We start from the raw sequence: 23,885 nt of genomic DNA, 5'->3' as shown, positions 1-23,885 counted from the left end.
TGCCTCATCGTGATTGTCGAAATAAGTACATTTAATTAGCACAGGACATCTTTAATGGGGAATGACATGTGACATTATACTACTTTGTAACTACTTTTTTTTGTTAAGATGATTTTGGTTCCTTAAAATTTATGTGCTGTAACAACTTTAAAAATTGACTTAGTTGTTTGAAAAAACCCAAATTTGCCACAGACATGGAATATTGCTGTCATGTTCGCTGCATAACTCAGTAAAATGATAAACATTTTAAACTGGTTTGGAGCCGTTTAATCAATCTCCTTGGGGATGTTTAAGATCACCTACTGTTTTGCACAAGTCATCTTCTTGGTGCTATTCCAATAGCACACATCTCTCCACACAGAATTATTCTGTCTAACACCCGTCTGTCTATTTTAGGGTGGGGTTTTTCCCCCTCCAAAGTATGTGTAGTTTTTTTCTTTTTGTCCGTGTTGCACATTATAACAGGGGCAAAAAAAAAATATTTCAGAGTTATAGGTTGCACTTAAAATGAAATAGTTACTGATTAGAGACTTGTAAGTAATTACACCTGGTTTTCAGCTTTGTTAATTTTTTAACGTTTCAGTGGAAGAATTTAGTTTATCCGTTGTGGATGAAATGTTCTTAATTACAGTGCGGTAGCTAAATATGATCACATGACACCTTTTCGAAAGCACACTTGGGATTTGGAGAGAAATGTGTTTAATTTTAGGTGACAGCTGTAGGTGTGGAATTTTTTTCCCCAGTTTTCACTTACTTCATTTCTACTTTAAGCTGACTCTTAAATTTAAACTACTGGAGTAAAGCCAGTTAAATAGCACAGTACAAGCTGTTGCTGTCGGAGAGTTTTCATTTAGTTGAATTTTGTTTTGGGTGGAGCTTTTTTAGGCTTTTCCTAATAATTGACTAACAAAAGAGTTGCACTATTCATTGGAAAATAACGGGCCATTATTTCAGTGGGGTTATTACAGTGGCAAAAAGATTACCTTTAGAACAATTTAAAATTCATCCTATCTTTTCCAGTACTTGTGAAGAAATGGAGGCAAAAATGATTCTTTTTGTAAATGCTAAGACGCTGATTCTGTAAGTGCTTGTTCATAAATATTTCACACGTGGATAATCATGTGGAACTTGCTGGTGTTGCTTCTACATATGAAGTTGCCTTCTTGAAATACGAATTTGTCCTAGAACCAAACCCAAGGGGTTCTGATCTTCAGATGCTTAACTGCTCTCTGTAGGCAAACCTTGCTAGAGATGGACTTAGACTGGCCACTCATAGACTTAAGAATCCTAGAATGGTTTGGGTTGTAAGGGCCTTTAGAGGTCGTCTAGTCCAGCTTCCTCCAGCAGGGACATCTTGCACTAGTTGCTCAAAGCTGTAACCTTGAAAACTTCCAATGATGAGGCAGCCACAACTTGTCTGGGGAACCTATTGCAGTCTCATGGAAGTTATGTGATGTGCAGTTCACCCTTGGCCTCCTGAAAAGGCAGTGTTGTAATGCTTTTTGCTACAAAATTATTGTGATTGAAAACCAGATCAGATTTTTTAAAAAGTGAATTGCTATTTGCATGGACAATATATGTGTGTACATGTGTGGGATGGAATTCTGTTTTAAATATGATGAAAGCCAAATACTTCCATAGATAATCCAGCCTAAGAAAGAATATAGGAAGACTCTTCAGTAGTGGATGCACTGCTTCAGAGCAGTCCACTCAAAAATACATTTCTCTGAAGCTGTCTGGTACCAGCTGATACCACACAGGATGTGGGTTTTAACATCCTGCTGATTTGAACCTTAGGCAATTATTATTTGTTTTTATATATATATTCTAGAAGCACTTCTATTTATATTTAGACAGCAAGTGACAGTATTGGCAAGTGGCCTGCAAGAGACTTTCTGAAAGGATAAATCAGTGGGCAGCATGCATAATATATTGTCTGCTCTTTGTTAGAACAACATGAATGTTTTCAGTTGCTGACATGAAGTCTTTAAATGATTCATGAAAGGGATAAATAATGGAGACTTTTTGTACTAAATAATTCCATTCTGTTTTGTTTGGAATTAGCCTTAATGGGATCTAAAAAGGGGTCTTAGCAGTAAATGGTGACAGTCATAATTTTATTTAAAGAAGGGATTGATATACTGGAACTAAAATATAAATGATCAAAATGCAACTTAATGCTAGTATATTCCAATAGTACTCCACCTTTCTGTATAGAAGAGGTGGGATGCTCTGTAAGTCAGAGGTTGCCAAACTCCTTTGTTGAATGATACTGTTATTCTTTCATAGCCTTGTAAGCCAAACACATCATAACAATGCTGGCAGCCAGTGAGCACGTCACCTGTGAGCCAGGGTGAGTGACGGTGCCATGCTAAGAAGAGACATTCAAATATATTGATGGAAAGACTATGTGTCTGTTAAAGCATGAACTATAGAAGCAGAAATACCATTGAAGGGGGAGAGAGAAGGGAAAGGGAACTTTATAAATCCCTGCAACTAATCAGTTTGCTTTTTTCTGTGTACTATGAAACGAATCCTGCAGAATTGGGAACTAATGCTTGTGTCCAAGTGGTATGTTTGCTTTAGGGCACAGTGATATTTTATCCTGTTCCTAGTCTATCTTACTGCTTGATAAAACAGTTACTGTTTGATAAAATATAGTTATTTTATTTGTTTAAATGTACAAATACATGTAATGCCGATACAGCAGTTAGTCTTACACTCTTGCTGATGGTTTTAAATAATGGAAATAAATGATACAGGAAACTTTTCTCGTAATGTGGATAAATGAATATATAAAATAACACAAATGAACTTAGCACAAGGTCTGGTTTGAAAGTTGTTGTGAGAACGTAGCTTTCTGCCCTGACGTAAATGTTTTAAAAACTCCTTGCCAATGAAAATAGAATTGGAAGACTTTTCCAAGAAAATAAGATGCTTTAGTCATCAATCTGAGCCTTAAACAAAAAGTAATTTTAGCAGCATTTTTTGTTCTTTAAGTACATATTTATGCTTTGTTTTTTCACTATTGAAGTACATCTGTTTTGAAATTCAAAAGCTGATCTTATTTCTTTTTCACTGATGCCATATGGGAATTTGAGATCCATCTCGGGCTGTTGGTCCTGTGGACCTTCAGTTCCGGGACCAGTCCGTGCTGGTTTTCGATGGCACGTTCCATGAAGCGATAAGAAAAATTGCTGCTGCAGATCTTCAAGTTTTGTATTGGATCAGGTATATTGCAAATAACTTTTAACTGGACTTAATTCTGATACTGTATACTCACCTTGAATATTACATTATTCCAAATTTACCCTGTTATGCATGCTTCAGGACTTAAGCTGCTGGTTTTTGTGCATAAGAGGTGTTTGGGGTTTTTATACTACATTTCTTCTTGCTTTCTAAAAAGAAACCACCACCGAACAAACAAAAGCATTCAATGCCAAACACTTAGGAACGTTGTCTTTTCTGTGACTATATGTAGAGTTGCTGGTTTTAATCTTTGTTTTCAGTTATTCTGTTGTCTGGTTCTGACATCTCATGATAAATTCTCAAAACCATAAGTATGGGTCTTTGATATCAGTGAATCTTAGGGAAATGTGTTTCTGGGGAAGTACTTGTAAATATTTTGGGGGTTTTTTTCCACGTCAGCCTCTGAAATGGAGTGTCGAAGCTCTGATTTGACATATATCTCTTTCAAAAAATCCAAATTAGTGTTTATTCAAACTTCAACTTTTATGTTAAATTGTTAAAGTGCTTTTCACACTCAAGGATCATTGTGGATTTTTGTTTTCAATGAATTCTATCGATCTGTAGGCAATTCTCTTACAGAATTTAATTACTTTTAACAGGCGTGCAGCAGATGGCAAAATTAAAGCAGTGCTTTCAATCCTAATTCTGTCAGTATTACTTGGGGTTAACTGGTGTTGCATTCACGGCAAACCTTGACACCAGTAAGTGTAATGAACAAGATTCTACTCACTGTGAGTAAAAGTGGCACAATGTCATCGAATAAGTAAAAATTCAGTAAAGCTCTGTAGTGTATGGGTATGACATTGTTAGAAGTGTTAAAGATGTGTGGTATAAACAGCTTTTCATAATGAGGCTTAACTCTTTAGTGGACCAACTTTTAGTCGTATCTCAGAAGTCAGCAGTTTGAATCAGAGTGATGAATTAGAACAAATGATGTGTTTGTTTTGTCCATCAGCCTGACCAGTCCTTTTAAGAAGAGTTGTTTTTAATGTTGTGATAGCTTTGTTCTTTCCATGGGGAATGTTTCACATTAGATAAGTAGGTGCTGGAGAGAGCAAGGTGGTGTTGAAACAGTTTGCTCAATTTTTTTATAATCTTTCACAGTTGAAGATTTTGTGATACATTGTGATATATTTATCACAAATTTATGGGCATTATAAAAATTAATTTTCACCAAAAAAGGTGCACTTTTAATAAGCAAGAAGTACTCAACATTTTTATTATATGGGTATACCTGGATAAATCTTAGCTTGCTAGATTGGTGTGTACATGCTGTTAAATAACCTGCTGCTTACATTTGTGCTGTATCGTGACATTTTAGATCTCATTAAGATGTAAAATTGCTCTGTAAGTCCTTCTGCCCCTTAGTAATGTATGTCAGTGTGGGACATGATGTTAATAAAGGATTTACATGAGCTGCAGTGAAGTGATACCTAATTGATGATAACCTGTGAATTAACATGAGTAAGAATGAGTTGCTAAACTTCATTTGCACTGATTAAATATATTATTTAATTTTAAATGAGTCATGTACTTTTTGCTATGAAATGATAAAATGTAAAAAGGCAAATCTATTTATTATAGCAATGCTAGGGTAATGATTTCTGTCTCTAGCAGAATTATTGCCAAACAGGAATGGTATCCAGATTGTTAAATATTAAACAGTGAACACGTAGATCATGTTTTGCAATAACTGCAGTATCATGTTTAAGTAGATGCATTTTGGGTGACTTAAAGATTCTGGAATAGCAACAAAAAATTTCAAAGCCATCTGTTACCCTAGGCAGAATATTTCCCTGGGTTTCAAAAGGAACAAATACATAAGAATATAATAATTGTGAAATGATAGTATCGCAGATATGCAGCTCTTCAGTTAACATTTATGAATGTATAATGTGACAATTTGGTAAAAAAGTAAATACCATAAAATGACTGAAGACCATCTAGAATTTAATTAAAACTTCAGTAATAAAGCTAGGCTGAGCTAACTTCACTGGAAATATGTCTGGGTCCAAAACCTTGGCTGTGTTTATTCGAATTTTATTTAAGCAGTGGGTGAATTTGTTTGGAACAGTCTTCTTTTAATTAATGGAAATGAACGTATTTCATCTATTTTCAATCGTTTCGGATTCTTTTCAAAGTAATTTAAATGAAGTATTAACATAGTTTCATTTTTCTTTGTTTTTAATTAGTTACTTGAATATCATGAAACATTTCCAGATGCTGCCAGGAAAACATGTTCTTAACTAAGCAAATACAAAACTTAGGTTTCTGGGTTTGCGTAGGCCATATGCATTTATGAGATAAACACATGTATTTATTGGTGTTGACAGTTTCCATGCAGAATTTCATTCATTTCAGTTCCAACACAGCTAAAAGGGGAGAGACTGTAAATTAACGTAATGAGTATAATATGCTCTATCTAGGTCATTCTCTGAAGACAGTGTGAACCTCAGCAGTGGAGATTTTCTGTACCTTTCATAATAGGTGACTGTTACAGAACTTCTTGTGTGTTGAGTGATTTTTTTAAAAAAACTAAAGGTATGTCTGTTGGTAATTCAGTGGGAGAGATATTCGTGTTAGGAGTCCACAGTGGATGGTTTACAGGTGGTGGCCATGGTTTATTATCATGCAGCTGCTCAGGCAGGCAGTAGGGAAGGTTGTTGTAGCCTGACATGTAAAGTAAAAATGTAGTATTGATTGCTGGGTTTTCACTCCCACCTCCTCATTAGGCAAAGAGAAAAGACCTATTACGCTTTTTTTTAAGTTCTGTAAGTCAAATACTGACAGATTTTACTAAATCCTGTTTATACATTCTGATCACAAAAGGCAAATTATTTTTCGTGCTGAGAGTGGGGGAATACAATACCTGAGCAGAGTGTTTCTCCAACTGGTATTGAATATGTTCCTTTGAATATGTTCCTTCTTCTATTAGTGTATAAGTAAATAATTGAAAATCAAACCTAGTAATTTTTTAGGCTGTAAAGAGAATCAATACTTTCTGTTTATCTTAAACTGTAGAACTATTATAAAGCTGTTACTCTGATCACTGAGTCATTCATGCCAAAGTGCCAGTGCTGTACTTGGGCAGTTTTGGAAGGTGAATCGTGCCGTCTGACAAAGATTACATGAATTTTTGTATCTTAAAAGAGCAGAGAAAATACCCTTCTAGACCAAAAAGATTTTTGCATTTTTACATGTTAAAAACGGAATTAAAGGTTTTTACTTACTGACATATTCTAAAGATGAGGCAAGAAACCAGGCTTGAATTGGAACAATTTATTTGGAGTTAGATAGTAAGAGGAATGGATAACACCGTAAACAGCAGATTGCCTCAGAGAGTCACAGAAGTTGCCAGTATTGTAAGTGTTGAAGACCTGGTTAGATAAACACATCAGAAACTGTTTTGATGGATTTAATCCCACTTGGAGCAGAGGATTGTTGTAGGTGACCTTCTCCTGTAAATGTTTCCAATGGCCTTATTTTCTATGACTTTTTAAGCTACTGCTGATGCCTGATGTTTGTAATCATAAGAGATGTTGAGAACAATTAGGTCTTAAAAATCATCAAGCTCTCAGAAATAGTGACATACTTAATTTGTTTATTAGGAGCATCAGTATTTTGGAGGAGATAGACCTTGGGTAACCTTGACAGTTTTCGCAATTACCAGTCAACTATTATTTCCAAACATGAGTCTGCCTTTGGAAAATTCCAGCCAAGATGTGGTCAGTAGAACTTAACCATGTTTTCTCTCCCAAAAGTTTAAAATATACCTGCCACCTTATTTTATCACATCAAATAATTTCAATGCACAATGTGTTTTTTAATTATAAAATAGTTTCTAGTGAGAAAACACTTTAAAACTTATTTTTGAGTGAACTTTCTAAGTATAGATTTAAGAATCAAACTTCTTCACACCAAAGGGTTTAAATGCTTGCATCATCTAATGCCTTTTTTTTTTTCTCATTAGCTCCAATGGAGAAGACTGAAACATAGCTCTAGTGTATATATTCACTTAAACAACAAGTCTGTAATTTGTGCATAGTTTAAGGAGAACAAAGGAAAGAAATGAGTGCAGCTGATGAGCTGGGATAGTGCTGCTGGTTTAAAGCAGCATCTTGTTACCTTAGTAACCAATTGTCTGTACTAATATACCTCCTTAGGATCATTGTGTAATAGCTCAGTAATGCGTATGGCCTAGAAAGAGCTTTGAAACTCTTAGAAAAAAGCAGTTGTGGCTGGACAAGTTTTAGATGTTCCTTTTTTGTCCCTCAAAACAATTCAGTTTCAGGTCTCTTTTCTGTTTTCTCTTACCAAAAAAAAAAAAAAAAAGAGAGATGATATTTAATGCAAAGAGTTTCCATGTTTCATCAATCACTGTTAATGTCAAGACAGTGTACCACACCTTTGTGTGTAATGTCTGATCCTCAAACTGATTGCTCACACCAAGGGGTGTATGTTCCACTTCAGGGTTTCAGCAGAATTCTTTGAAATCATCTCTATGACAGTATCATGCAAATTTACCACCAGGAAAATCTGCTCTCCTACTCTTTGCTATGATGATTAATGCTAATGAAAAGGAGTAAAAATAAAACTTGCCTGAGGAGAGTGGGCGACTGGAATTTTTCAAGATTGGTTTCAGTTAATTTTTGTATCTTCTTAGTTTCCAGAAGGATTTCCTCATCTTGTGGTTTGGTAAAGAACATGGGATTTTTTTTTCAGTTTAGAGTTCTTTTACACCATCACCCCCCTTTTTTTATTGGACTCGAGTGTCAGATAGGATTCTAGCAATTTAACAGAAAAAAAATTTGGGTGAGTTTAGTGTCTCTGTGGCTCTCAATAATCGCAAAGCTTGTATGAGATTTCTGTGCCTCATGTTTTGATTGTCAGCCAGTGAGTACCATGTGTCACCTATATAATAAGCATAGATGTTAACAATATTTCATAAACAAAATACTGGAAATTAAATGGCTGACAATACTACTCAGCTTTATGAAGAACAGGAAAAAAATCTGTGTGGCTTTTGTTTACAAATATCTTGTAGAATGGGAAGAAAGAGACTTTACATTCAGGCATTGACTTCAAACAGATGGCTCTTAATACTTGAAGTTCTTTGTTATTTTGAATTAATACCTTCAGATATCTGATTACAGTGGACTTAGTAAACATATACCAAAACCAGAGATTGCCCAGAAAATTATGATTTACATGTAAATTTTATTTTCTTATAACTAGCATACTTCAGATATAAAGGGGAACTCCTATGAAACTTGAAAGCAAAATCTGTTTCTATAAAATTACACTTATTATTCCCATTTACTTGTATTATAGAAGTGTGTGAAATGTGTGCATTGAAATTATCCAAATGTCATTCTTTTACGTTAGAACTCTGACTATGAATGCCTTATAACACACATTTACTTTGTTTGTTGGGAGTTGTCGCATTGCTATGCACTAGTCATTTGATTTTTGATGAAAAAGGTAAGATGTGTGCAGAGTAAATCTGGAATCTGACTCTTTGGAGACTTGTGTTTTTTTCATTTGTTTTGTTGTTACATGTGCCTCATAGACAGCACCAGTACCTAAAAAGGTAAAAAAACCCGTGTAAAATCACCCAAGATGTGGAGGGTAGACACATACAAAAAACTCAAACAAATAAATTTGACGAGCTTTTATACTTCCTTTATATTTTTATATGAGTAACAATTTAAAAATAAAGCTATATTTAAAGCCCAGTTCATAAAGCTGAAACTATTGACAAACTTTACAGCAGACTTAATCTCATGCTTGTTAAAGTTAGTGGCAAAACTCCTGCTGATGTCAATGTTAAGTTTTGCTGCTCAGACCATTAAAGACACACTTTCTTTTGTGTGTCTAAATGTAAAACTGCATTTATATTTAGGGTTAGAAATTTCTCAAACTTAAACTGTTTCTCTCAGCATTCCTCAGTTTAGGGCAAGTGCATCTAATTGCCAAGAAGGAAACACTTGAAGAATTAACACTTCTCTAGCATCTACTTAATGATCATGGTATTGCTTACATTTACGTTTGACATTAGAAGTTGTAGAGATAAAAGAATACTCGTCAGAAAATCCAGTTTCGTAACGTAAATAAGATGTTCCAGGAAAAATTGCTCAATAGGAAAGCTCTAAAGGTACAGTAGAATGGTTATAGTTGTTTCAAGAAGCTGAGAACCCTGACTGCATTTACATGACAATTTTGAGTGTGGCATAGTGAGAACTAAAAGTTAACTTAAACCATTTTGAAGAATTTAACTTACTTTACTTTGCATTGCAGCAGGCAAGGGTCATGGGCAAGGTTAGGTCTGCAACTTAGAAGCAGGAACTTAGCAAACTGTGCTATGTTGGGGCCTGATGCTGTATGAGCATGCTGTAGGGCTTGTAGATGTGAATTAGGTGGAACTTTCTAAAAAACATTTGAATTTTTTTCCCTCATGGTGTCACTACAGCCCCAGTATATTTAGTTGATTTTTTATATTTGAATATTGTTCTTTCAAGTAAGAATGAGGAAAAAGCGTACAACAAAGACACAGATCAAACTTTCACATTACATGAAAAAGCTATCTAGATGCAAAAAGTTTTCTTAGTCATTTTGGGACAGCTTACTTTTACTATCTATTTTATTTTGTTGTGTCCTCTTTGAAAATTATGCTTTTTGGCATAGGGAATTAATTGAAGAAGTGTGTGAATGGAAGAGGAGGCTTTTTTACTGGGAGCTCCTTTGGCATTGTTCCCACTGGAACCTGGAGGAGGTCCTTTTTTTTTTTTTTTAAGGTTGTGCTTCAAGTGCAAACACTTGGGTCACTTTAAGATTGCCATTAAGTACAGTTACATGTTATAAATGCCATCCACACACAAGAAGAGTGTGTACTCTACAGAGGTGGATAACCACCTCAAGATGAGAACTGTTATCCTGATAATGTTCGTAGACAGAGAAATGTGGTATTTCCATGGTGCTTGTGATGTGTGTGTGTAGGATGGAATGGGTTTTTTGTTGTGCTTTTGCAAGGTTGTAAATTTCATGGCTATTTTTGTCTTTCCAAAGAGTTGCCATTAACTATTGGAATACAACTGTGAGGCAAGATAATGAGACAATTGTAAGTAAGCTAGCATTCAGGCAGGTTCAATTAAAGTAACAAAGACATTAAATTAAAAATAAAACCAGTACTTGTCCTTTGGGACTTTGTCTGTGACCTATGATTGGGGTGTGAGAACCTGTGTGTAATCCACCTTTAATACTAACTACGTTGGAGGAATAGAGAAAGAATTGGCAGAAATTGCTTGGTGTGTACATGCTCAACTGTTCTAGCTGTTGTCTCAAGCTGGTTAACTTCCTTGTCATGGATTTTAAAGACCTGGTTTACAGTGGTTGTTTTTCCTTCCATAAAGTTTTTGAATGATACTATAACACAGAGCCTTTTGGAGTAATGAAGTTATGGCCAAATAATGCACTTTGGACTTAGGCTCAGCAGTTATCAGGATCTAACTCCAAAATTTTGCAATACTTTTTTATTTAAAAAACAAAACTAAAAATCTTAAGCCCCAGAGAGTTTTCAGAGTAAATAATATTTGCAGAGAAAAAGAGATGGAAAAGAGCTGATACCTCTGAAGGGGATTTCTGAAGGATTGGGGGGAAAGAGTGGTAAGTGGAGGGAGGCCAGACTCCATGTTACTTAAGCATCCCTGTGGCCCATGAAACTTGTTTTCTTCTCTCTGCTGGCTGACGACTCTATGGCAACAGCCCAGTGGTCATCTCAGAGGTGGGCTTATTCAAAACTACAGGGGAAAATAGTGACATTGGAAACAGTGATTACTTTGAAACTACCTGACCTGTTTTTCCATGTTTTAAAGAACTGTTGCTGTGGCAACAGCAGCTCACCGAGGACCAAGCACTGCTAAATTTCAAAGGTTCAGCAGCCATGTGTGTGCAGAGAGCTGGATCACTTCCAGCATCAAACTGTGTTCCCTGCACCCACATTTTTTACAGACACCTGTGCTACCCTGGAATTAACACAGATGCTTTAGAAAACATATTATCCAAATCCTACTGGAGCTGTTTACTAATTTGGCTTGATTTCAACTAATTTCTTCCTTTGTTCATCTTCTCATCTTGTTGCAGCTTCCCAAAATAAAACACCTCCAAAGAGTGATAGTACCCATGTCCTGTAGTCCTCATACTGTCCTGTCACCAAACACAATGATAATTTTCTTCCGCAATTCCATATCCCGTGTTAGGGAAGTTAGCAAACATAAGCTGTTAGACCATGGGTTAGGAAGAAATTCATTCCAGAGCTAAGATGGATTCATTGAAAAGTAACCCAAGAGTTTTAATCAGTGAATTGCTATCTGAAATGCCTCTACAGCTGGCAGTTGCCATTATAACATATGGAGGAGAGAGGATTTTGCAGATGGACAATTCAAGAAACTGTTTTACAGCTTTAAATTGAAAATCAGTGCACTGAACTTCACCTCGCATCTGGAGTGTACTGTGGTTCTTGTGAGAACTGTCACTTAGTAGGTGGACAGCAGTGTATAGTATGATAATGAAAACGTTTGGTTAGTAGAGGTGTAATACAATTTTTAATTTGGTGCGCTTTTCATGTTACAGAATTAGAAGAATGGTTGCAATGTTGTCCATGTTTGAAAGGAAAGTACATTTTCGCCAAGCACAGATATCAAGAGAAGACCTTATTTTAACTGCTCCTCAGATTCATAGGAGTAGTTGGGACCCCAGCAAAGCACCTTAGTTACAGTAGTCCTGGAGCCTCTGCCTTACAGTGGGGGCTGTGGTAGAATAGAATACTCTAGCTGGCTGCTTTTTTTCTTTTTCCCCAGATCTATTTTGGGGCATTATTTTGGACTTGTTCTTTTTGAGCTACAAATTGTAAACCTTCCTCCATCTCTAACAAGCAGATTATTAAACCAAATATGAAGGAGAATGTTCACCTGTGATCCTTAATTTGTTGGTTGCGGGGAAAAAGTGATAATTGTGAAGGGGTTTCAGCTAATCTCATCAAATGCAAAAAGGAGTTTAAAAAACTATGTTCAGGTGTGGAAAACAAATGGTCAGAAGTTAAGGAGTGTGATGCATTTATGATCTCTTGACCCATAATGGGCCTGTTATTTATCTGAGTTTTAACCCACAGTCATGTAATTAAGGAATGTGTTATGATTTAATAATTAGAAAAAAGGCCAAATTAGGGTTGCTTAAGGAATTGTAAGATGTTCTTCCCAATGTCTTTCAAGTATTTGACTTAATGTTCTTTCAAAGAGTTTTATACATAGAATCAGAATGTGATTTCATATCAATTTAAAAGGGGGGAAGAAAAGCAACACTTATTCCATGCATGCACAAGAGCCCTTCATTGCACAACATCAGTGAGGTCTGAATGCTGAATTGTTAAGCACTGGTACCCAGATAACGGTGTCTTCAGTTGTTAGAATGAATGTGTTGACTGGTAGAGAGCGGAAATCAGAAGGAGGAATAGACTACAAATTGCAAAGGAAGCTGTGGATGTCCCATCCATGGAAGCGTTCAAGGTCAGGTTGGATGGGACTCTGAGCAACCTGATCTAATGAAAGATGCCCTTCCCTATGGCAAGGGGGTTGGACTATAGATGATCATTAAATGTCCCTTCTAACTCAAACCATTCTATGATTCAACAAAGACTATGAGGATGAAGGAGTGGCAGCAAGGAGCTGTTACTGACTGAGCATAACTGCCCACCATCACTCTGTGTTGTTGGAGGAATGGTGGGGGCAGGTAGAAGAGTCTTTAATGAAGGAGTGAAGCTGAGCCTGGAAAGGGAAAGAGACTAGGTATTGCTACAGTGGTTTATTCTTTTGATTGTTGGGTTTTTTTCTCACTACACAAATCTGTTGGCAATAAATTAAATTTTCCCCGTGTTGAATATATTTTGCCCATGGTGATAATTGGTAAGCAATCTCCCTGTCTTTATCTGAAGACATGAACTTTCTCATCCAGTTTTCTTCCCCTATCCTGATAAGAAAGACAAAGGAATGAGCAGCTGGGTGGGAATTTGGCTGTTAGCAAGGCTAAACCCACCATACCTGGTAAGACTCATTTCAGCAGTCTTCTGTACCTAGAAGTTCATCTCTGTCTTTGACACAAGAGTAAGTTTTCATGACCTGTATCAGCATTTCTCTGTCTTTTCCTGATGCAGCACTTCTGTCATGCAGCCATAGCTCCGTAACTGAGAAACACCGTTGCAGATGCTCGCTTTATTGGAAAGAGCGCCAGGTCTGGTTCTCCCTCAGTGATCTAAAGCACGAATACCATCTGTCCTACAGTTAAGATCACTTCAGTGACTTTCTACATAACTGCTTACACTTGCCAGATACAGGGAATCAGTCTAGCTACTTTCTCATTTCCTCTTTTGGAACTGTCCTCAAATTGCCCCATATCACATGTACAGAAGTACTGCTTCCAAATTCCTACTCGTTAAAGTCGTCAACCTTCTCTGGAACTTCTCAGAAGAAGGCCTTTTCTGCAGTGCAAGGGCTTCAGGTTGGCCTGAATGCGTTTCTTGGCTGTTCAGTGACTTGCTGTCCTCAGAACTGTAATCAAGTCAGACCTGGCTCAGAGCTGTCTTGGTATTTTGCAACAGCTAGATGATTGGCAAGTAGGTACACTAATGAATGTTTCCATCCCTGAGACTTGCAGATTTGTCCCAGTAAATTCCATATGCGCCTTTTGTAAGCACAGTGTCATCACTGAGGGCTTCTGTGCATGATTCAGCTGTTTTCCTCAAGGTTTTACATTTCTTCATCAGTCAGCTGATGGGTTCAGCTTGTGATGGAACTTCTTTGAGAAATTATGTTCATGTGTATATTCTGAACTCTACATGAAGTCCCATTGAAAGTTACTGGGGATTCTGGATGTGAGGAACCAAGGATGCACATTTACCGGTTGGTACCTCACATATGCAACCTCCACGACATGGCCTTGAGTGTATATGCATAGAGCATCACATTTCAAAGATGTTCTGGTTACTGCTCAATAACTCATTTTAGGTGGTGGTGTATATTCTTATTTATAAAAAAAAAGGTCTTTGGGAATTAAAGAGCAAATTTTAGGAAGGATACTTCTACATCCACTAGTTTAATGAAGTAAGAGAAATTAAGACACAAGAAAACATAAATTCAGAAGAAACTTCTACTTGAAGGATCCTACATCTGTATGTGTGGTTCTTTACATAACAACCACTCAGTTAAGTTTTGGGGTTGTTAATTTCACACACTATTGCAAGAAAATGAAAATAATGAAACCACCATGAGGCTGCAAGTCTTCTGGTAACATTGGAAACTGTAATGCTTGTTCTCTTTCACTGCCAGGTTTATGGTTTTGATTTCCTATCTGGGCATTTAGAAGAACGGGGATTTCTGTTCAGTAGTAAGGCATTCTGGGATAAAGATGAAGGGAAAAACTTCAGCAGCAATCAAAATTAGAGGACTGTGATTATTCTCCATGGCAATACAATCTAATTGTAACCGTATTAGAGAAGCGGAGCTGTGGAGGTAAATAGTTGGTGTAATATATTGAGTTGTACTTCTGTGTGTTAATATGACTAGAGAAAACATTCGTGTTCTCTTATTTCAGCAGCTGTTGGTATTTTGGTTAAAACTAAAATTCTTTGGATATCCATACAGTATGAAAAAAGAAAGAAAGAATAGAAAGAAGGTTACTCTTAAAATTGGGTAGAAGGCGGTGGGGTTTTTGTGAGACACTGCCTTGTTTCTGTTGTAATAGGTGTCAAATCCCAGTCACTTGGTAATTCCGTAAGTAAAAAACTGAGTCAAAACTTGTTTTACATTTTCCCGTGTAAGACTAATGATAGCATTTGTGACCCTTTAAACATTTTAAAATGTTTTTTCTTGTTTTTTAATTGTTTCCTCTTGCTAGTATACACATTTACTTTGTTTGATCTCTTCATTCCAGTTTTCCTTTCAGCACAACACTGTCTGATAACAGTTAATGAATGGTCAGATCAAATAATTTGTATTACATTAATCTGTGCCAACTGTGATTCATCACCTTTTTTGGTATGAACTCTGAAGATGTGTAAACTTAATTGTAATAATAAGTTCCTGCCAGTAATTTGTACCTATCAACTATTTAAACTTTCTTATTTCTGTAAGTTATCTGCCTGTCTCTGGCTTTGCCTCTCTGAGAATTCATACTGGCATTCTTTGACCCTCTCATTCCTCTTCTTTGAAAATACCAAGTTTCTACCTGTAATTCAGCAAGGCATTAATTTGGCTTGCCTACATTATTAGGATGTGATTTACAACTTGTGTTTATAATACCACTTAGTTAGTCAGGAGTCTACCTTCAATTGTGTTAAAAACTCTGCAGAATCTCAAGAGTAGTTTGCATCTGCCACTAAGTTGTGAATAGACAAGGTTATGTTAAAAATACTTTGTATTTGAGGCAAACTTGCCTCTGCTGCTAATTCATGGGCAGGCAAAATTTCTCCAGAGATATGTACCTGAATACACTATACTTAAAGATCATCAGTTTCTGGTCTTATCTCTTTGGAGTTTTCCAAAACAATCTGCAAATAATGACTCGATAAGTTATTGGGAAAGAATTGTACAAGTTATTTTTCTCCTTCAAATCAAAATCAGCAAGGTTCAGAAATATTATGAATAGATGGTTTTCTTGCAAAGGATAGAAAAGGTGATTTATGTAGACAGTCATGGTTTTTTGTGGTCTTTCAAAATTTTTATTTCCGATAAACTTGAGCTTCGCTTTCCTGTTATGTTTTAAATGAAACCTAACATAAAGAAAACATAAAGTCACAAAACCACACAAGTCCACTGGTAATATCCATTGCAATATCCAAACCAATGAGAACAATGCTTTATTCTTTCAGTGGTTTTTGAGCTTTTTATACTTGGGATGTGTTGACCTGGTAATTCAAATAGGAGTGCATGTTTGAGGTTGTCCTAAAGTAAATTAGCAACTAAATATTAATTTCAGTAGTTTCTTCTTTTGTGTACTACTGTATTATTTTTAGTTAGTAGGGTAGTTCTTGTCCAAACTACTATTAATCTGAAAAATAAGATACTAAAATTACTTACTAAATGATCTTTTCTGTATCCCTACTAAAGTAAACGTGCTACAAATGCTTTTCCAGACTAGCTTAGCATGTCTGAATTGAAGGTAACTTCCATCACTTTCCTCTGGGGCCTGTGTCACAGTTTATAGATCTGAAAGCTAAACAGGTTTTTTTTGATCTTCATTTTAAAATTTTATGATGTTGTGCCTAGTTATAGCTCTGTGAACATCTTCAACAATTCTTACTCCTCAAGGAGGAATAACTTACTCAAGTTACATAGGTTATTAAATCTTCCATTACATGCTTGTCTTAGGGAGAATATTGCACAACTAAATCAAGATATACGTATAAATACCTACCCCAGAAATTATTATAAAGACTTGGCATTCATGTCTACTTTGAAGGTCCCTGGAGCATAACCAAGTTGTCAGTAGCTGCCAAGAATATGATCGGTTCCCCCATATGTCAATTCTGTACTTGCATCATGAGCATTCACAGGTGGGAATAGCTGGTTCTCCAGGAATAGGACACCTGTCATCAGGCAGGTGATAATTTTACTTTGTGATAAGTCATCCCTGGTTCTGTAACCGTAGCACAGGAAACCCTTGTAAAAATCCTTGTAAACCCTTTGACAACAGCCAGGGGAGATCAATTGGTCTGTGTGTCATCTTCTTGAAGGAGCTTCTTTCTCTCCCTACGCATTGGATGGCTTCTAGACAGATCCAGAAAAAAGGTTTTTGAGCTCCGAGTCTTTCTTTTTGGACACAAAGACAAAATAGTGTAAAGTTAAAAACCAACCAAACAAAACCTCTTTGTTGTTTCATGTGTGAACTGTTTTAAGATACCATGTAAATAAATTATTGGTCTCACTGAAGGAAGGGGCTAGCCACTGGCAGATAGCAAGGAAATTTTCCTCGAGGATGCCTCAAGGGTTCTTAAAATAGTTGTGTAGTGTAGAAAACATGGATGGAGCCATTATCTTCTGTCTCAGTGTTTTTCATTCATGTAATTCAGTGGTTTGTAGGAATGCATTTTTATAGTGGATGATCATCTACTCGGACTATATTGTGATGTCGTAGGGCTGGTATTAAGGGCTTGAAAGAAGAGAGTGTCTTGTACTGTACGCATATTGAGATAGGTTAATTAAACTCATTACTGTAACTGTGAATGCCAACCTAAGGACACAGTCTTTGAAACTTAAGTTTATCTCTTGGTTCTAGTAGAAAAGAAGAAAGGCAATAGAGTTGAATTTGCACTGATTTTTAGAGATGTGTTCTTATTTTCACTGTAGATTTGCCTTACCTTATTTTTGACAAGTATATTGTGCTGTCATTCTAGCTGTAAAGTAATTAACTGTGTGCTTTGAACAGTTCAGAGACTAAATAATGTCAGTTTATTTTGATCAGATTTAATTGAATAAAAAGATTTTCTTAGTTTGCCTATACTGTGCTTGTGAAATGGTGATTTTGATTTTGATTTTTTTTTCCTAATTAGGGAAATTCTCTTCAGGAAAGACTATTATTGTTTCTGTCATAGGTTGAGATTGGCCCCCCCTGAGAAGCTGGGTTGCTTCTCAGGGGGGCCCAATCACCAATTGGGGGCCAGGGCACCCAATCACCTCTGAGCCCCCCAGCTTCTCGGGGGGGCCAATCTCAACCTATGACAGTTTCCTACTTGCAGATGAACTACACTTTAACTCTGTTTCTCACTCATTTCAGAGTTTGTGAAATTTACCTGTAGAGCATTTTGCCTGCATAGTCTCAAGGCTTTTTTTCCAGAGTACCTTTTTAAACTGCCGGTGCTAATTTTATTCCTCTGTGCTGATGTAATATGCCTGTTTTGCTCCAGGTTATGTTTATGTCACCAGCATTGTTTGATGGGCAGAATTATTTTAATTTCAAAGTAGCATAGCCATGCCAGATCTGAAGAGAATGAAATACTGTTTTAACCTGTGGCACATTATTTTTGTGGTATGTTAGTGGGTGCCATATTTGTGTGTTCGGCACAGCCTGTGTTGTGAGACCAGGGTTTTCTGGTAGAGCTAAAGGAATATAATTGCAGTGACAGGGACCTTTTGCTCCATTGACCACAGTGAGAAGGATTCAGATCTGAGTATTTATTCAAGGACTTCCTTAATTATAGCCTTGTAATAATAAAAAAAGAAAAAATGTTATCAGGAGAATGGTGGCAGAGACACATAGAAAGTGTGTGATTTCACATGAGCTCACAGCAGAGCTGGAATAAGATTCAGGAGTCCTGCCATTAGGTCTCATGTGAAGCGTAAATTCTGCTCACTCCCATGTATCTCATCTTCACTTTCTAATGATGTCCTACTTTGTGACAAATCTCATTTAGATCATATCCCCTTCTGGGCGGTTTGGACTGTGTATGTGTCAGGCAATGGAGTCTTGGTTTGAATGCTATTGCAGTTCATTTAAATAATAAGTGACATATATAATTATTTAATCATCATCTATTACATATATAGTTTATGTTGTAAAATAATTTCTTACTCTTTATTTTAATATATTTATTGAATTCTGTCTGTTGGGTATTAAAAGTTTGGGATCCTTTTCTCCTTTAGACAATCAATGTTGTTCTTATTTTGCCAGCCAAGTAAATTAAGTGTGTTTGTCAGCATTCATGATAACCTTGAATAGATTTGCTTATCTATATAGGATACTTTCATATGAATTTCTTTAATCTATTGATGGGTGAAGAATTATTTTTCTCAACAAGTATCAACCTATTCAGACTTGGTATACTTGCAAAACACCTCAACTTTCTTGACATCTGTGTTCAAAACATTTGCTGTGTCAGCAGATACAGCAATCTTTTTGTGCTGAAACATTGTCAAAATTTCTAATAACCAACTTCTCTACTCCTTGTGCACTGGACTGTTCTGTTTTAGAAGTACGCTGTGGTCGGCAGTACGGAACATAGGCAGGTATTCTGAGAGTACATCTTTGAAAGCCAGCTCTTTGTGAATGAGCCAGTGGCTTGTTAGATCTTTGCTGAGCGTGCTCAGGTTTTAATTCCTGTCTCTCTAGTACTGTTATTGACATCGTTTACCTCAAATGCACTGTACATTTGCTGTTCTGGCATGCTGAGGTGGGAAGCTCTAGGGCTGTAATGATAACCAAAGTCACAAGTACAAGGAAATGACTAGAAATCTTTTGAGGAGAATGTGTACTTAAGTTATTCCCATATTAAAATGAATTTGCAGTGTGAAAAAGATACTTAACCAGATCACATATCATTTTACATTATATTACAGAAATTTTAGGTTTTATTGGATTTTGTGTAGGCATTGCATTCTTTTGACTTTAAATCCCAGGCACTTTATTAAATATACTTTTTAACATTACTTGGTCACAAGTAGGAGTAAAAAAAGCTGTATCAGATACATGAAGACCATTCACTATTATGTTGAAGCATTCTTCTAAAACCAATCTGTCACTGAAATTCTTCAACACAACTGAAGAAGGAATTTAAGCACATACTCAGTTTTCAAGCAGGTAAGTAACCACATTCCAACAGTAATGTGGTCTCTAATGTATTTATTTAAGTTTCTGGTATCAGAGCCTTTTGCCTCTTTTGCAGCATGTCATCATTGCTACAGCTTCATGTTCCCTTTGTTGTAGTTGCAATACTCACACAAAATCACTAAGTTTCTGATAAAAAGTTGCTTCAGCTTCAACGGGCTGCTGCTTGTCAAATCTAGATTTAGTACAGTCTAACACATTAAACATATCAGTAGTGTGAACTTGGTGTTTACCTATAGAACTGTTTATAGCACTATTGAAATCTAAGAGGGATTTGCATTAATAATGAGGAAAGCCATAAAGGGTGTGTACAGATGTTTCCTAATGCACTAAGTCTCTTGCTCTAAAGGCATATGATCACATTTGGAAAATTGCTATTGCATGTCTTGGCAGTTTGTTAAAAACTGAAAACTTGAAGTTAACTGTTATTTTGATAGACTAAGTTCAAGGTCACCCTTTGTTTAAATGATGTTTTGTTTTCTGTAATTAGACCATGCCAGGTGTATTAAGTTTGTAATTAAAACCACAAGGTTTGCCTAATTCAGAGTAAATGAGAATGAAATACAAGGTCGTTATTCCTCTCTAGTGAGACTCCAGATGAACAGCACACATGGAACTATTTATAAAACATTTTGCATGGTCAAAAATTGCTTTAGGTTGCTGTCCATGGCTTTTAAATTAAACTGCTCTCAGATTTTTGCAAAAGTACCTGTAACATAGAAATATGTTCCTATGCCTAGTGTTGAATTTAAATGGAACTAAAATATATATGATGTACAATTTTATGGCATAGATTTAAGAAAGAAAGAAGGTAGTTAGAGAGCCTATGGAGCAATTTGTTATTAGGGTGAACTTCCACTGACAGCTCCAGTACCAAGCAACAGTTCAAAGCAACAGAAATAATACCTGAAAGGGAATGGAGTACTTTTGTACTAGTGGGTTAAATTTCTTTCTCTGGAAATACTTTGTGTAGTATGGTGGCAGCAGATTTCCTCCACTGTACACGGTAATCAAACCTTAATGGGTGCAGAATTCATTATGATATTCATTGCTTCTGCGCCTCTGACCCTCCCTGAGGCCCCTGTGGTTCTCTCAGAGTGGAGCAGGGGTGGATTGTAAACTATGGATCTTACCGGTCCAGGGCAGAGTCCATGGAAGTTGGTTTAACCAGGAAGACTTTCATGGTCTTCCATCTCCCAAGGCTGGCATCCCTTTTATTCATACCCTGTGTATTTTGGGAAGAGTTAAACTGAAAAGAACTACAGTAAATGTGCTGCTTCAATTTCATATTTGCAAGTGAAATCCCTTAGATTTACCTTCAAAAATTAAAGTAGTCCTAAGCTACAGGGATACATAAAATTTAGGCTACTACTTGCAAAAGTGGTATCTGATTGGTTCTTGGGGATTTTGTGGGGGTTTATGTGGAACTTAGTTTTTTGGGTTGGTTTTTTGGGGGGATTGGGGTGTTTTTCAGTTCGGTTTATGGGGGGTTTTGGGTGTGGGGTTTTGTTTTTTTTTTTTGGTGGTGTTTGATTGTGGGTTCTTTGTTTGTTTTTTTAAAGTCCGTTCTCTAAAATCCATCCCTTTGGAATACCATAAATTTACCTCACTGAATTCAGGTGAAACAAGGAATATCTATACTTTAGTATTTTGAATATTTCTTTGCAGTTGAAATTAAAAGAACTAGATTGTTTAGTTATGTGATTTCTATAGACTTCAATGTACTTGGAAATGCTTTTTGGTGAGAGTATCAACATCTTCACTCTGTTTAGAAGTGACCAGGAATTGATGAGAGATGCCTTAGAAGGCCTGCAAAAAGCAGCCAGCCATATAAAAATGCAGTCACCAGAAGCAAGTTGCTGAGCTTCGTGCTTATACCATGTTTCCTGAGGGAGAAATTTCAAAATGCTAACACAGAATAGCTGGGCAATTCCTTTTGCCGTTTGTTTTTCTGTAGAGGAAGGACCAGAATTTCAGCAAGCCCAGAAACTGTCACAAGTGAATCAGTATGAGGGGATAATTCTTAATCTTCTGTTTATATCCCATTATCTGTTTTAGAATTTAGGCTTGTTAAAGTCCCAGTTGAGGAAGAAGGATTACCATGGTGTTGCTGGGCTGGTTTAGTTGTAGTTATGGGAATGTGATAGTATTTAAAATTACTTTCATATCGGATTGCTGCTTATTTTTTTAAAGATATCCTTATTTCTTTGCATTGTTTTGCATGGTTTACTGCTACATAACTAATCCTAATCCCTATTGTCTGTATTTTTGTTCTGTAATCTTATTTTCTACTGTAAATGAATTCATTTCTTGTGCAGTTTATCCTGATAACCTTGGATCCACAAAAGTATCCATTTCTTGGAACCCGCTGCCAAACAATTGCGCTGCTTTCTTATTGCATGATAATCTTTCTGTTAATTTGGAAAATAAAGCAAGTGGTCTAAGCTGTACATTTATAAGCCCATCTCTAACAGCAGGCAAAGGTGGTGGAATGTACCTGTGCTGCATGTGCTGGAGCTGTTGTAGTTGATGATGAGCTGCAGCAGCTGCCCACACTCCTCCAGAGTCCAGGAGCTGTACAGTGTGGGACAGGGAAGCTCTCACCCACCCTGCACGTGTTCGTCCTGGAGCTCGTACGTACATACACTGCTGTGCTGGGATCTGACCAGGCTCTGGAAGAAAGACTGTTCACAGGCTGTATGTGCAGGGTCTCGGAATGTAACTGGGAATATGCAGTCCCCTTTGAAAAAGTGGTGCCAGAGCTGTGGGAATGCCCCTATTCCCAGACCGTGATTTATGGAATGCATACTAGAGGTTTTCAGCTAAAAATTGAAATAACTGCCTGATGTATGAAACTACTGAGTCAGGAGCCTGGTGATCCTGCTAGCTTTTGCAGGACTGACTGCATTAAATATATTAAAAAGCAAGCAACCTCCAAAAAACCCTGCAAAATAATCACCAACCAAAAAAACCCCACCCACAAACACAAACAATCAAGAAAAAAAAAAAGAAACTCCACAAAACCCCACAGAAACAAGTAGTTATCAATTTGGAATGTAGTGTTCCTGAGAATGTATAAACACAAAGCATAAACCATGATTTAAGTAAGATCTGGTTTGCCTCTTATTATTAACAATAGAAGTTTCTTCAACTGAGCAAAGGTGAAAGATTAAAATAAGACACATTCCATTTCTGAAGCATGTTTGTGCTTGATGTGATGGGAACTAGCTTGAAGAATATTCTTTAATCAAAAAAAAAAAAAAGAAGAAAGAAAAATTTTATTTTAAAGCTGCCAGGAACTTTGTATGCAGGTGGCTATCAATTGAGTAAGTGTCAGGTATTTAAGTGAAAACGTGCTAGCTTATCCATATGGAGTTTTTTAGGAGTAGTTTTATTTTTTTTATCTGATTATGCCATCAAGCTTCATGCTTTGTTTTGCCTTGTACTCTTCTTAAGTACATGGTATTTGGTGCCAGGCAGTCCATGATCACAGCTCACTTTTTGTGAAATTTAACTAGAATTGCTGTGTTCAATGCATTCATGATCATGTAGTGTCTATTTTTATGTAGGAGTAATGTCTTACATGCTTGATATATTCTCTAAAGGAGTTTTTCTCCTTGCCGTGGTGATCGCTGTTGACTGTTTACTACAAATGTACATAAAAACCCCATACGTTGACTTACAAGGACAAAAGTACAGAGTCAAAATGATGCTTTTTATTATTTTTGTTAGTAGCAGCCATGTCTGCTTGTGAAGCCAGCAAGAGAGAGATTTTCCTATAAGTACAGCAGGACTTTGTATCAGTTTAGGGAGATCTACAGGAGTCATCTCAGGAGTTTGGTAAATGTCTTAAGATTGTTTTTGGTAAATGTCAGGCTCATGCTGACACTGATGCTTTAGGATCTAGATGGACAGTCATAGGAATAACGAATGGAGAGTTTCCTGACTCTTCCTTGCCGAAATTTCCTTTCTAGTTCTTCCTTCTTGAG

At 36.5% G+C, this 23,885-nt stretch overlaps 1 protein-coding gene across 1 annotated transcript in view; it reads left to right on the top strand.

The window, feature by feature from the left end:
• Positions 1-23,885, top strand: part of STK3 (serine/threonine kinase 3) — a 123,005-nt gene that overhangs the window by 76,971 nt on the left and 22,149 nt on the right. The window lies entirely within an intron of this gene.

The sequence above is a fragment of the Corapipo altera genome, unplaced genomic scaffold (assembly GCF_003945725.1).
Source record: "Corapipo altera isolate COAL_440 unplaced genomic scaffold, ASM394572v1 52b, whole genome shotgun sequence".
Taxonomy (NCBI): domain Eukaryota; kingdom Metazoa; phylum Chordata; class Aves; order Passeriformes; family Pipridae; genus Corapipo; species Corapipo altera.
Note: the sequence above shows the minus strand (reverse complement) of the source record. Positions and strands in the feature narration are given on the sequence as shown.